A 14,399-nucleotide genomic window follows, 5' to 3' on the forward strand; every position below is an offset into this window, starting at 1 on the left:
TTTCTACAAGTTCATCATATGGCCAACAACTGACTTAATGACTCAAAGACATACCGGAGTAAACACTGGTAAGGAGACATTTTGTCCCGTCTGCAACTTGAGTGTCTGATGATGAGAGATTTGCTGATCTCAGACTTGCTTAGGAAATTCTTAAAGTGTTTGTGTTTGAAATACATCCTAGGTTTTCATTGCTGATGCCTTTTGATGGGGAACATTCAATGATCAGGTTGGACTTGGTGATTTTTTTTGTTTTTGTTTTGTTTGTTTTTTGTTTTTTGATTTTTGGTTTTTCGGGACAGAGTTTCTCTGTGTAGCACTGGCTGTCCTGGAACTCACTCTGTAAATCAGGCTGGCCTCGAACTCAGAAATCTGCCTGCCTCTGCCTCCCAAGTGCTGGGATTACAAGCGTGCGCCACCATGCCTGGTGGTGATATATTTTCACAGAACATTCTTGGAATGCATGCTTGACCTGGAGGTAAGACCAGGGGCATGACAGAAGAGATCACGATACAAAATAATATTATTACCAGCCTTGTTCTGACTGGTACATTCCTTTTCCATGTAATACCTGTCTTATCTTCTTCCAGACAAAGTTTCACTATTGCTCAGGCTGGAATCAAACTGGTGATCCTCCTGCCTCAAACTACTGAGTAACTTGGACTCTACCAGATATACTCCACTATACCTAGCCTTTCCTTGTTTTGTTTTGCTTTGTTTTTTACAAACTGAAATCCTTTTCACTGTTTACAAACTATCTCAAATTTTATAACAAATATGTATTTAAAGTGCTGGGCACTAGACACAACAAAACAAAATGGATATTGTTATGTCGGTAAGCATGTGCAGAACGGTTTGTATTGTTGTAGGGTCTGCTTAAATCCAACATAACTCAAACACCACGTCAATGCAGATGACAAAAATTTATTGTAATCAAGACACTATTTATCGGTTAAGACCACAGAATAGACTTGGGAGCTGAAGTGTGACCTTGAAGGGACATTACACAACATATTTAAAGGATGAAACCATAAAGCAAGGGGAACAGGGTGGGCTGCAACATTGTCCGGTCATATTTAGATGTAAAGGGTTGAGCAAGGCATTTCCATCTATTAGGATAGGAATAGGTTCCTGGGAACATGAACTACCATGCTTGTCCTTGCCGGCAAGGTGGAGTTGTCCTTGAGATGTCTAGACTCAGACAACGGTTTCCTTAATTTTTAAAAAATTATCATTATTTTTTCTAATAGAAGATGTTTAGTTTTGGGGGAGTCCCCAACTCCCCTAGGGCCTGGGACCTTGAATTTAGTTTCCCCTACGATTAAATGGAATCTGAAAACAAAGTGGTAGCATCTAGAATAAGTTTCTTGTGCTTGTTCCCAATAATATGAACTAGAGCTACAAGAAAAATCTTGAAAGTAATATTATGTGAACAAAATAGGTATAAAGAAAATATAAATTCCTAGTCTAAAATTCACAAAACCACACAGGATATGTAACTTAAGAATTAAACATAAACATGTGGAAAGTAGTTACTACAGTAAGACGTTTATGAGCAAAATAACGGGAATGGGACTAAGGACTTCAATTGTTTTTATAACATTTATTTCTCCATTACGGTGAGTATACATGGTGTTTCTTCTGGTTTTTTTTTTCTAAATGATCTTATTACTTTTTAAAGCATTCATAAACTCGGTAACTTTAAAGCTGCCCTCCGTCACCTGCCTTCCCCTACGTCATCTATATTGCCCTATGCCAGGAGTCTGAGAGATAGCAACTTGCAGGTGCCAGCTGTAGGTGTATTAGAATGTAACCATTTTCCCAGGAGATCCCTGACTGATGGCTCCCGACCTCCAGGGACCCAGCTAAGACTCCAAAGAACTTCAGCCTCATTAAACGAGCTGATCTGCGCATCTGTCCTCTGGGATACCGAACGTTGTCTTACTCGTCCATCAGAACTTCATTTATCTCTGAGTAAATCCGGAAGGTCACCTTTTTCGGGTCCATCTCCATTATAACCAGCCTTTCCTCCTCCAAACCCCCGCTGCAGACCTCACACTTAACCCAAGACCCTGCAGGTTAACCGGCCCGAGCATCACCCCGAAACACCAGCTTGGGGTTAGCGGAGGCTGAGCGCACGCACGAATTCCTCCGCGGCTCCCGACGCTCTCGCTGCGTTACCACGGCAACTCCTCCTCTCGCGGGAGTGATTTGAAGCCCGGCGGGAACCCGGCTTGCCTGGGCTGAGTCTGAGGAGACCGAGGTGATCGCAAGCTGCAGCTTCGAGCGCGTGCGCCGGGGAGAAGCGGCTGCGGGTGGAGAAAGGCTCTCAGCCCGGCTGTCGCCGCAGCAGTGCCAGAGCCACCGGCTGATGTTGGATCCGCTCCGCTTCCGGGTCCAGCCGCGACTCAGGCCGTAAATCCCAGAGTGACGCACAGTCCCGAATGTCGCGGAGATTTTTGACGTTTGTATTCCGGTTTACCTTGTCTATTTACGTAGAATACTATAGTGTTTTTGATAATTATAGTAGTCTCGTGTGTGCGCCTTTAGGTTAAGACAACCATTGATTTTAAAAAATAAACTATAAGTTCATTAATTAGATGTACATGTGTATTTTTCCCTGTGATGATTTATAATAAAACACAATTTGAAATCACTAGTAAGTACGAATGAATGCATCTCTGTCACAACCCATAATTATTTTCTGTTTGATGTATCTGCAGTCTTTTATTACAGCTCAAGATGTAGATTAAGTGATTAAGAGCATGTATTAATCTTGCAGAGGAGCTGAGTTGGGTTGCCAGCACCCCCATCCGGTGGCTCAAAACCACCTGTAACTCCACTTCTAGGGGCTCTGACACCCTCTTCTGGCCTCCAGTCATGTACACACACACACACACACACAGAGAGAGAGTTTTTAGAATTGAAAAAAAAAGCTGGGCACAGAAGTTTGAATCTCAATTCAAACTTCATCTGACCTTTACATTTCCCCCCCCCCTTTTCCCCTATTTTCTTTTTCCTTTTTCTTTTTGTTGCGATTTCCCTTTTTTCCTTTATTCTTTACTTATGCATCCACTTCCCATACAGCAGCGTTCACTCCTTCCCTTCCTCCCAGTCTCCGCCCCTAACTTCCCCTCTCCCCATCCACTGCTTCAGTCAGAAAAGAGCCTGCCACCAAATGATGGTGATAGCAACCAAACATGGCATAACACGACGCAGTAAGAGTGGGCATAAACCTTCACGCCAAGGCTTGACGAGGCAACCCAGTAGGAATAAAGGGTCCCACAAGCAGGCAAAACTGTCGTCGGAGGCATAACTCCCACTGTTAGGGGTCCAACCAAAACCTCAAACTAAACAACCACAGCTTGTATGCAGTGGGCCAAGTTCAAACCCACGCAGAGTCTGTGGTTTCAGGTTCAGTTTCTGTGAATACCTACTGAGCTCTACTTACTTGATTCCATGGGCACCATTTTCCAGGTGTTGTTGATCCTTCTGATTCCTACAATCCTTCCTCCTCCTCCTCCCCTTCCCCTCCCCCTCCTCCCCCCTCCTCCCTTTCCCCTCCCCCTCCTCCCCCCCTCCTCCTCTTCTGCAGAGAACCTCCGCTCCACCTGTTTGGCTCTGGCTCTCTGAATCTGCTCCCATCAGTGGCTGGAGGAGACCTGTCTGACAATGACTGGGCTAGGCACCGATCTTATATCTTCAGGTTGAGTCTTTCCCCAGCTGTGATAAGCCTCAAACATCATAATTGTGTGTGAATCACGTGTGTCAGTCATGGACCTGGTTCAAGGGCATTGATGTCTGATCATCTTCATGGGACTTTGTTCTTCCCTGCCTTCTTTGTGCCTCAGATACACAGGATCATCAGTTGCACTGTGGAGAAGCTCAGTGGAGTGACTGGCTAGGCCATTTTTTTTTTCTTGGACTGCTAATTTCATAGTCTGAGAGGTTCACTGCACAGGTTTTAAAAAATGCTTCTCTCCAGGAGTGCAGTTGGTTAAGAATAACCTCTGATGTTCTAAAGCTGTGTTCCTATAGTTGGCAGTATTTACATATTTTGCAATATCTCATAGAGAAGACATCAAACATCCCCAACACAAAGAAATAGTAAATGTTTACTGCAAGGGATGCCAGTTAACCCCAATCTATTAAGCATTACACATTGTATACACATGCTGAAATATTACCCTGTACTCCACAAATTCAGACCCGATATGTGGCAATTAAAAATTAAAATACTCTGATTCTCTCCTTTGATTCTTAAACCCATTTGTTGATTTGCAAATATTTATTTTACATGGCTCAAACTATATAAAAGGAAATTCACTGAGGAGACTCAACGTCCTTTAGTTCACTTTTGTCATAGTTACTTTTATTGTCTTGACAAAACACTGTGACCAAGGCAACTTGTAGAAGATTTTATTTCCGAGCTTGCTTACAGTTTCAGAGGATAAATCAGTGACCATCATGGCGAGGAGCATGGCTGCAGGCAGGCAGGCAGGCAGGCAGGCAGGCATAGCGTTGGAGCAGTAGCTGAGAGTTTACATCTGACAAACACCTGTCAGAGGGAGAGAGCTAACTCAGGATGGCATGGGATTTCGAAACCTCAACTCCCATCTCCAGTGGCACATCTCCTTCCTCAAGGTTACACTCCCTCAATCCTTCCCAAACAGTTCCACCAAGTGGGGACCAAGCATTCAGACCTCCGAGTCTATGGGAGCTGTTCTCATTCACACTGCCCCACCGTCCAGTACTATCCCTGATAGTCTTTACAGGTAACTACTTTTAATTAATGTCCTGGTTTTTCCATTCTTACGGTAGACACAAGAAAGTGGGAATATATATTCTTTTTGTTTAGTTTGTTGTTGAAATGGTCTCATGGACTAGAATTCCTGATATAACCAAGAATGATATTGAACTGTTGAACTTCCTAGAATCACAGGCTTGAACCACTACTCTTTGTTCTGAGATGATGATGATGATGATGATGATGATGATGATGATGATGATTTTAACCTTTGGTTCCTTTTTGTGTATTTGGGTGTTTTGATTGCATATATGTTTGTGTACTATATGTGAAGAGAAGGCATTAGATCCCCTGGGACTGGAGTTAAAGATGATTGTGAGTCAGCATATGGGTGCTGAAAATCAAACCTGGGTCCCCTGGAAGAGCAGTCAGTGCTCTTAATTGCTGAGCCATCTTTTCAGCTCCAGAAGTCCCTCCTTATTTCATTCGATTCTTCCTTCCGTATTTCTGTAGTATTCAGCACATTTTAGAAATGTAGTATATTACTGCCATTCCTCCAATCTAGTATTTAATTAAGCTTACACATTTTCCCCCATCACATATTCTATTTTGTCGACATATTCAAAGCCCTATATATGGGCAGTTGTGTTGTTTCTAGTCTGTAAATGTTAGAAACAATACACGTTGAAAGCATTATTTCTTAAATTTGCAAGTATAGCTTCCCAACTCTTAGAACTGCTGACCAAAGAAGAGATGATTTGTAAATGAAATAATACTGGCATCTGCCCGTCCAGGGAAGAGGTATCAATGAGAACAAACTACACTGACATAAAAATGCCATAATGAAACCTGTTCGTATACTGATAATCGGCTGGAGAGGCGGCTCAGCAGTTGAGAGCACTTGCTGCTCTTGCAGAGGAGGGGAGCTGGGTTCCTGACACCCATTTCCGGTGACTCACAATCATCCATCAGCTCATAATCACCTGTAGCTCTAGGGGATCTGACACCCTCTTCTGACCTCCATGGCACCAGCACATGTGCACATGATCACACATAGTCACACACTTAAAAAGAATCTTCTTTAAAACAAGGTAACAGTTTCCCTTCCACAGACTCATCAGCAAACAATGGAAGATATCGTTGGCTCTTTGGTTTGTTTTCGAGGGTTTGGCTGGCTGTAAGTTTGGAGGTTATTCTTATTCTCTCCCTGAAAGGTTTGGTACTGTTATATAATGACAAAATTCGAGGGAGTGCCATTTGTAAGATAACAGTTTTAGTGTAAAAGGTACAGTGTTAGGAACACTCTCTTAGTCATGGTTTCTGTTGTTGTGAAGGTACACCATGACCACAGTAACACTTATCAAGGAAAATACTTAACTGGGGTTGGCTAACAAGTCAGAGGTTGGCTATCAGTTCAGAAGTTTAGTCCATTGCCATCACAGCAAGAAACATGGCGGCATGAAGGCAGACATATTGCTGGAGAAAAAGCCAAGAGTGCTATGTCTGGATGGGGCAGGCAGCAGGACAAGAGGATCATACCGGGCCTGGCTTGAGCTTCTGAAACCTTAAAGTCTACCCACAATGACACACTTCCTCTAACAAGGCCACCCCTACTTCAAGGTTACACCTCCTAATAGTGCCACTTCCTATGAGGCAATGGGGACCATTTTCATTCAAATCACCATAAACACCAAATGGAAAAAACCCAGGGCAAGCTTTCAGAGCCTGAATACAATGCTTCCGTGCCCTCCTTATGTGCCTCAACCCCAACAGATCTGTGTCTTCAAACTGGAATGTCCTTGAATGTAGTTGCTTGAAAGTCTTTACACAAGCTCTTACTAAGTATGTATGCTTCAACAGTCTCTAGGCCCTCTTCTGCTCTTAGAGATAAAAGGATGGGTTGACTAATCCAACTCCATATACGTAGTTGATTGATTGTGCTACAGGCTAGGCTAGGGCTTGGAGCTACCTAATATTCCTCTCTCCAATCCAATTCCCATGCATCATCTCCTCAGTATAAATTCAGATATGAATGAACAAGTGAATTACAAAAGGATTCATGTCATGAAATGCCAAGTATTTAAATGGCTTTCTGCACTAGGAACCCAGGACAAAAATTAAGTACCTTTTATTATTATTATTGTTATTATTATTATTATTATTATACTTGAAAAGATAATAAAATGAAAGCATGTTCCTAACATCTGACTTAAGTAATGAGGTAATGGGAGCTCATACCTGTAATCCCAGCACTTGATAGGTTGAGGTAGGAGAAGTTCCATGAGTTAGAGGCTAGCCTGGGGTACCCTGTGTGCAGTTAAGAACTAGAATGTAGCTATTAAAGTCTCCCTTTCTGACTGCATTCCTTCTAACGAGAAGAAGCCACTACAAGTTTTTGTGTTATCTATTACATCGCTTTTCTTTTTGTTAGTGTCTTTTAGTTAATGTTTTGGATATAAATAATGTCGTGTCAACCAGCAGAGTTTATACATACTATATCTAACCGAATTTGCATGTCATGCTTAAACAACATAATGTCCTTCCCAGCTGATCTTTCTACATATGTCTAACAAAATGTTATGTAACTTGTCTCAACGGTTGGATTATGAAATCTTACAGCCTGCAAGTACTGCTTGTAAATGTTCTGCAATGGTTAAAAAATGAATGACGTCAGACGGACTGCAGATCAGCGGGAGAATGGGTCCCCGCAGGCGCCACGCCCTGAGTTTGATTCTCAGCACACAGTTTAAAAAGAGGAGAAAAGTGAATGAGCTAGGTTGTTAACTCTGCATAGCTTCTAATTAGCTGAGCTACCAAGGTGTACAAACAAGTAAGGGATACACAACTGCTACCTGCTGCACAGTGGGTATTCCATGAAAACACGATTTCATTAATAATAGTGGTGTAATAACTAAGAAATTAAGTGGGACTCCTGATTACTTTTCAATTTCTTTTTTTTTCTTTTTTTTTCTTCCCGCTTCCCCCCTCCCCCCCCACCCCCCCCTCCCCGAGACAGGGTTTCTCTGTGTAGCCCTGACTGTCCTGGAACACACTCTGTAGACCAGGCTGGCCTCGAACTCAGACATCCGCCTGCTTTTGCCTCCCAAGTGCTGGGATTACAGGCATGCACCACCACCGCCCGGCTTACTTTTCAATTTCTTATCAAATAAACATATTCCCATTTTCTTCTTCAGTGCTAGAGATTATATGGGACCTGGCAGACATTAGGCAAATGCTCTAACAGTAAGCTACAACTCCCAGTTCCTATATAGCTTTATTAATTTTTAGTATTTTAACCTTATTTGTTTGTTTGTTTGTTTGTTTTTTAAGACAGGGTTTCTCTGTGTAGCCATGGCTGTCCTGGAACTCACTCTGTAGACCAGGCTGGTCTCAAACTCAGAAATCCACCTGCCTCTGCCTCTCAAGTGCTGGGTCTAAAGGCATGCGCCACCACTGCCTGGCTTAACCTTTATTTCAAGAACACCATTGACACACTTGATGAACTCACCGGTTAAGTTTATCTTTAACCTAACTCTTTATTATATTTTACTTCCTTTTAAGAATGTACTTTAAAGTCAAAATATGCTGTTTAAAGTAAACTTTTAAAAATAACATTTTTATTTCTTCTTTGAGGATTCCATGTTTTGGTCATATTCTTTTCCCACCCCCAACTCCTCCCAGATACTACCCTACCTCCCTACCTACCCAGTTCATGTTTTTTCTTGTTCTAAAATGAAAAGGAAAGGAGAGAAGGGGAAGGGAGGGGAGGGAAAGAGAGGGAGAGGGAGGGGGAGGGGGAGGGAAAGGGAGAGGGGGAGGAGGGGGGGAGGAGGAGGGAGAGGAGGAGGGAGAGGAAGAGGGAGAGGAAGAGGGAGAGGAGGAGGGAGAGGAGGAGGGAGAGGGAGAGGGGGAGGAGAGGGGAGGGAAAGAGAGGGAGAGGGAAAGGGGGAAGGGGAGGGGGAGGAAGAGGGAGAGGAGGAGGGAGAGGGGGAGGGAGAGGGGGAGGGAGAGGGGGAGGGAGAAACAATTCCATGGAGTCCAGTTTGTGTTGGCTGTCACTCCAGAGCATGGGGCCTGCTCTGGAATGTGATGTACCCAGCGTCACACTAGTGAGGAACAGTGATTTTTCCCTCTCCTAACTGCTATGGATTGCAGATAGCTTCTTGACTAGGGATGGTACTTTCTGCCTCCTTTCCCTTCCGTACTAGGACATTGGCTGGTCTGACCTTGTGGTCTTGTGGATCGTATGACAACAATTTTTCTTTTTCAATTATAAACTTACGTGTGGGGCACATGTGTGCTATAGCAAATATGTAAGGGCATGCATGGAGGTCAAAGGTGGATGTATGGAAGCCAGTCTCAGGAGTCGAGTCTTTCCTTCCACTCTATGGATTCCAAGAGTCAAGCTGAGAGCGTTAGGCCCTCAAGTTGGAGGCCCTCTGCCTCCAACATTTTTCTTTACATTTTCACTTACTTTACAAATTAGATCCAGCAGCTGGACTTAAACATTTGCTTTCTTTTGCATTCTTTATTACGTTTTAAACAGGTTTTAACTTTTAAAATTAGTCTTTAACATTTCTTGATGATATTTTCCATACATATTATTTTTGTTTTTAAGGGGAGAATGTTGGCCTTGGAGCTCCAGCTCAGTGGGTAAGAATACTTGCTACCCATTGGGCCTTAGACCCTCAGCTCAAACCCCCAGCTCCAGTATGGTCGCTATGTTTACCTGTGACCCCTGTGCTTGCTGGCCTGAAACAGGAAAACTGATGGGGTCTGCCGGCTGCCAGCTTAGCCCGAGGTTCAGTGAGAGACCCACTATCAAGGGAATATGGTGCAGAATGATGCTTCAGTCCAGTGCTCCCCTGGCCTCTGCAGAGCAAGTGCATAAATCCACACAGGAAGCATATACATCAAACACACAGACCCCACACATTAACTAATTGATAACAAGAAAGGAAAGTCTGGGTACAGTTACATTAATTAAATGTTATAAAGATATAAAGTCAAAAATCTTCAGATAGATTATGTAGTAGTATTTGTGCAGTATAATACACTAGACAACCCCCCCACCACCAAAGGATATTTTTATATCTTGAGACTGTTCCGTAGCAATGAACTTCAGATATTGTACAACTAATTGAATTACATTAGCTAAAAATGTAATTGTCCAGTGGCTAGTGTTTCCATTAAGGTACAGCGTTTCCTTTGACATACAGAAAGTCCCCCAGGAAGGTAGCAATCAAAGTATCCTGTCAGCTCAGGCTGTATTCATCCTCTTCATGACTTGTTTGTCACAGTGCCTGTAAGTGACTATGGCACTTGTAAAAATGGAGTCATTGATGAAACTTCCAGCATTGTTCTGCTGAGTTCTGTACAAAAGAATGGTTGCTTTCAGGGCTGGGGAGATTGCACAGTGAGTAAGAACACTTACAGCATGAGTGTGGGGATCTGAGTTCTGATCACTAGTATTCATGTAAAAACAATCTGGACTGCCAGTCACCTCAGTGCTGTGTGTGTGTGTGTGGGGGGGGGCAGACACAGGGGGCTGCTGCCTGCCTAGAGCCCAGTTGGAAAATCTCATCTCAGCAGAATAAAGTGGAAATGGAGCGGGGCCCCTGGCAATGCCCACCTCTGTTCCCCGTGTGCAAGTGGAGAACTACTATTTACAATCCACGTTCAGCTTGTGACTAGAGGTTTTAGAATATAGCACTTCACTTTACAGATCTATATGGCAAATGGGAGGGTGCAGTGGCTAGTAAGTAACTCACAAAGGTGGTGATGAATCTAGTCTGAGTTAAAACTTCTATTTTAACAGCTGTTAGGTGCTGCCGTGTGAGATGTCAAATGTCATGCTAGGCATGGCCCATGTTTGCTCTGGCTTACCATGAAGCCTAACCAGCCTTGCATAGTGAGAGTTGTATTGGAACCTAAGCACTGCGACAGTCATCCAACCAGGTTTGTACCGGGCAGCTCTAGTAGGACGAAGGCCTATATGTCTAATTTGTAATAGCAACAAAGTGGTTTACAATTTCATTAAACTTGCAAATATTCAAGAACTGATTTATTTCGAGTTATTTTTATTGATATTTCATAAGTTTGTACATTTGTGGAGTGTAATGAGGGCTTTGCGTGTAAATGCCCAATGTAGAATGATTAAATCAGTAAATAAAATTATCATTCACTCTCCTGTTAGTTCTTGAAGTGAGCCATTTGAAATTTACCCTTATTTTTGAAATACATTATTTCTGACCATAGTCAATATTCTATGAAATATTTGATCTGTCCTTCACTATATCTGTGTCCTTTGATCAACAGCTTCCGGTCTCCCCCCTACCAGTTCAGTGTTTCTAGAATCTATATGTAAATATGATCATCCATTATTTGTATTTCTGTGCTTGTCTTATAGTAATTTCTTTTTAAATGAAGCTTATTTAACAACAACGGATTAAAGCACTACCACTGTATAAAGTCATAATCTAGTAAGAAATGGGAGAATTTCACCCATTAATACTTTATTCCCCCAAAAGCCAGTGCACTATATATAAATAACAGCAGCCACCATCAGCACGATAACACTCGTAGTATTAAAAACTGAACCGCTCAACCTAACTGAGAAGATTGCTAGTACATGAGCAAGTTAGAGGAAAGCCAGAATGAGGACCACTGCTGGGAAAGTGTGGCAATTCTGGACACCAAGCTGTGAGGGAAGTGAGTCAGCTTCCTCTTGCTTCACCTCAGAGGGTGTGGTGGTATGCGGTCTTGGACAGATCAAGACCAGATTCTTCCAGAGGGTTCTAGAACATAAATGTGGGTAGACTGAATTCACATTCTATTTTCTTCCCCCTCTAATCTGCTTCAATTGCAGGGTTTTTGCTCAGTTTTTTGCTTGTGTCCTCTTCTCTCATACTAAGCATTAGTTCTGCTCAGATAGCGCAATTTCTTATTACTTGTTTTTTTTTTTTTTAACATTCGTGGATTTTAACATTCGTATGTTTTATACATACAAAACTCTGGTAGGCAAGGGAGGTGGGCCATGGAGGAGTGAGATAAATTATATTCTCTGAAGATTAAGTATGGGTAGTTTGGGAGTCAAATAACTTTAGATCTGTTGGTAAAGGTATAGGTGAACTCATAAATCTCAATGGAAATGTTAGTCAGGGTAACTATTCTGAGGCAGACTGTTTCTGAGAAGAAATAATCTGAGTCTGCAATAAATCTATTTCTAGAGAGAAGAAGAAAGCGATTATGGAGTTGTATTAACTACTTGTACATCACTGTTACCAAAACTCTAACAGAGCATTTTCCATTTGTAGCGTCACAGGGCGTTCTGTCTGTGAAAGCGGAGGCAGGGGTGAGTGGTGGTGCTCTCCATGACTTGGAGGACCAGAAAGCAGAGACTATGGCCAGAACCAGGGTTGTTTTCAATCCTCAAAAGCCCACTTCTAGTGGCCTTCTTCTGCCACATGGACCCTACCTCCCAAAGACCCCTCATCAATCCAAATCAATACTGCAAGCTGTGGGGCTAGCATTCAAATCCCAAGCCCATGGGAGACACTTCGGATTCAAATTGTAACATTGCATCCCTGCCCCACAAAGGCTTCTGGCCATCTCAAACTGCAAAAATGGTTTTAGCACAACCTCCAGGCTTACCATAGTTTTAACAAATGACACTGTTCAAGGCCTAACACTTAAAATATTTTCTAAAACTCATACTAATCTCTTAGCTGTGTACTTCTGTAAAATAAAAAGTTATAAACTTCCAATATTCAGAGGCACAGAATAACATAACAATTCCCATTCCAAAGGGAGGTGGGCAGAGAATACCTAGGAAAGACCAAATGAAGATTAAAATATATTATATGAAAAAGAACTATTTTCAATTTTAAAAGACAAAAAATTATTTTTACTTAATATAAAATTTAAATATGTATTTAGAAGTACATAACTGTTAAATCATACTTGTTCATTTGATTCTAAAATTTCAAGAATATATTCCTAAATATGAAAGAAACTGTTTTTACCTTCAGGATATATTTACAAAGGTCTTTGTTATAGCCGGTCTTATAGCAGTGAAATAAAACGATAATAAATGACAATAATGATGAGGGAGAGGGGGAGGGAGAGGGAGAGGGGGAGGGAGAGGGAGAGGGAGAGGGAGAGGGAAGAGAGGGAGAGGGAGAGGGAAGAGAGGGAGAGAGAGAGGGAAGAGAGGGAGAGAGAGAGGGAAGAGAGGGAGAGGGAGAGGGAGAGGGAGAGGGAAGAGAGGGAGAGGGAGAGGGGGAGGGAGAGGGGGAGGGAGAGGGAGAGGGAAGAGAGGGAGAGGGAGAGGGAGAGGGAGAGGGAGAGGGAGAGGGAAGAGAGGGAGAGGGAGAGGGAGAGGGAGAGGGAGAGGGAGAGGGGGAACCAAAACCCAGAAGGGAAAACAAGAAATTGTGTAGCTCCATTATCTAAGCTCCAGCCCCTTGTCTCTGACTTGTGCCACATCTGACCGTGACTCAGGCTGGCTTCACTCAGCACCTGCATCTTCCCTCTGGAGACATCTTTTGCTCCCAGGATCTCCACTTCTTGGTCTCTCCAGTGCACTTTAGATTTCATTTTCACACCTTCGTAAATAATCTGCTCAGGGGTTCCCTTCAGGAAACCCACGCCCCGCCCCATTTTACACTGCCTGGCCGCTGGGATCTCGGTGCAAGCCTCCTTGACCTCATAGCTCTTGCATTATGCAGGCCTGCAAAATCAGCACCTCAGGGTTGATGCTGAATTCTGCTACCATCCGGAACCCTGGCTGCAGAAATCTATGAGAACTTGCATATCTGACCTGGGAAACCACTTCCTTGCTCAGCCTTTCCTTGTAGAATGCTTCTGCGGTTTTCTTTTCAGGCGGTTTTTCATATATGTTTGTATGTTCACATCTTGGAACTGTTAATGTTTGGTGCCTGGTCCATAAGGCATTTTCCCTCTTGCCACAGAGCAGTTTGCATAGGTTACTTTTCAACGGCTCTAATATCTTTTACATTATAGACATTTTGTCTGCAGATGTTAAAACACTTGTCCTCATTTTAAATTCTGTCCCCTCAGCCTTTTGTTCTAAGTCTCACAGATATGCTGTCTTGACAACAGACAACAACTGTGATACAGACTGATATTCTGCATTTGAATTTGGCCTCACTCAGATTTTCAGGATACTGGCAGAATGCATTCAGATTCTTTTCTGCAGTGTATCATGACTATGCTGTCATTCAGATCCCTGTAAGTCCTTGTTCCCATCTGTGCTCAATGAGCAGACTCTACTGTCCACATTTCTGTTGGTATTCTTACCAGAATGACCCGTCAAACATAGCTCATAGCATTGCAGGACCTCTCTCACCTAAACAGTTAAGTTCTCCCAAATTCCTCCCACAGATTAGTTCCAAAGGTTTTGTCACAGAAAGGAGCCTACCTTTCTGGTATCTTTTTTTCTGATTAAGATTGCACTGCTGTGATCAGAATAAGTAACAGAGACAAGTTAAGGTAAGAGATGTTTATTTTTGTCTTTGTTTTCAGATGGATTTCAGCCCAGTAGGATGGGGAAGAAATGATTGACAGGAATAATTCTGTCCATGGGTAGGAGTGGGATGGAACTCTTCACATGACAGTTGGCAGGATGCAGGAG

At 42.8% G+C, this 14,399-nt stretch overlaps 1 long non-coding RNA gene across 1 annotated transcript; it reads right to left on the minus strand.

Annotated features, from left to right (window-relative positions):
* Positions 1-4,400: 4,400 nt before the first annotated feature.
* Positions 4,401-13,316, minus strand: LOC127696221 (uncharacterized). Its single transcript, XR_007980204.1, has 4 exons — positions 13,237-13,316; positions 9,962-10,116; positions 9,474-9,616; positions 4,401-4,555 (listed from the first exon to the last, which is right to left on the minus strand). It is a non-coding gene; the product is annotated as an uncharacterized LOC127696221 (long non-coding RNA).
* Between the last annotated feature and the right edge of the window lie 1,083 nt (positions 13,317-14,399).

Source organism: Apodemus sylvaticus, chromosome 11 (genome assembly GCF_947179515.1).
Source record: "Apodemus sylvaticus chromosome 11, mApoSyl1.1, whole genome shotgun sequence".
Taxonomy (NCBI): domain Eukaryota; kingdom Metazoa; phylum Chordata; class Mammalia; order Rodentia; family Muridae; genus Apodemus; species Apodemus sylvaticus.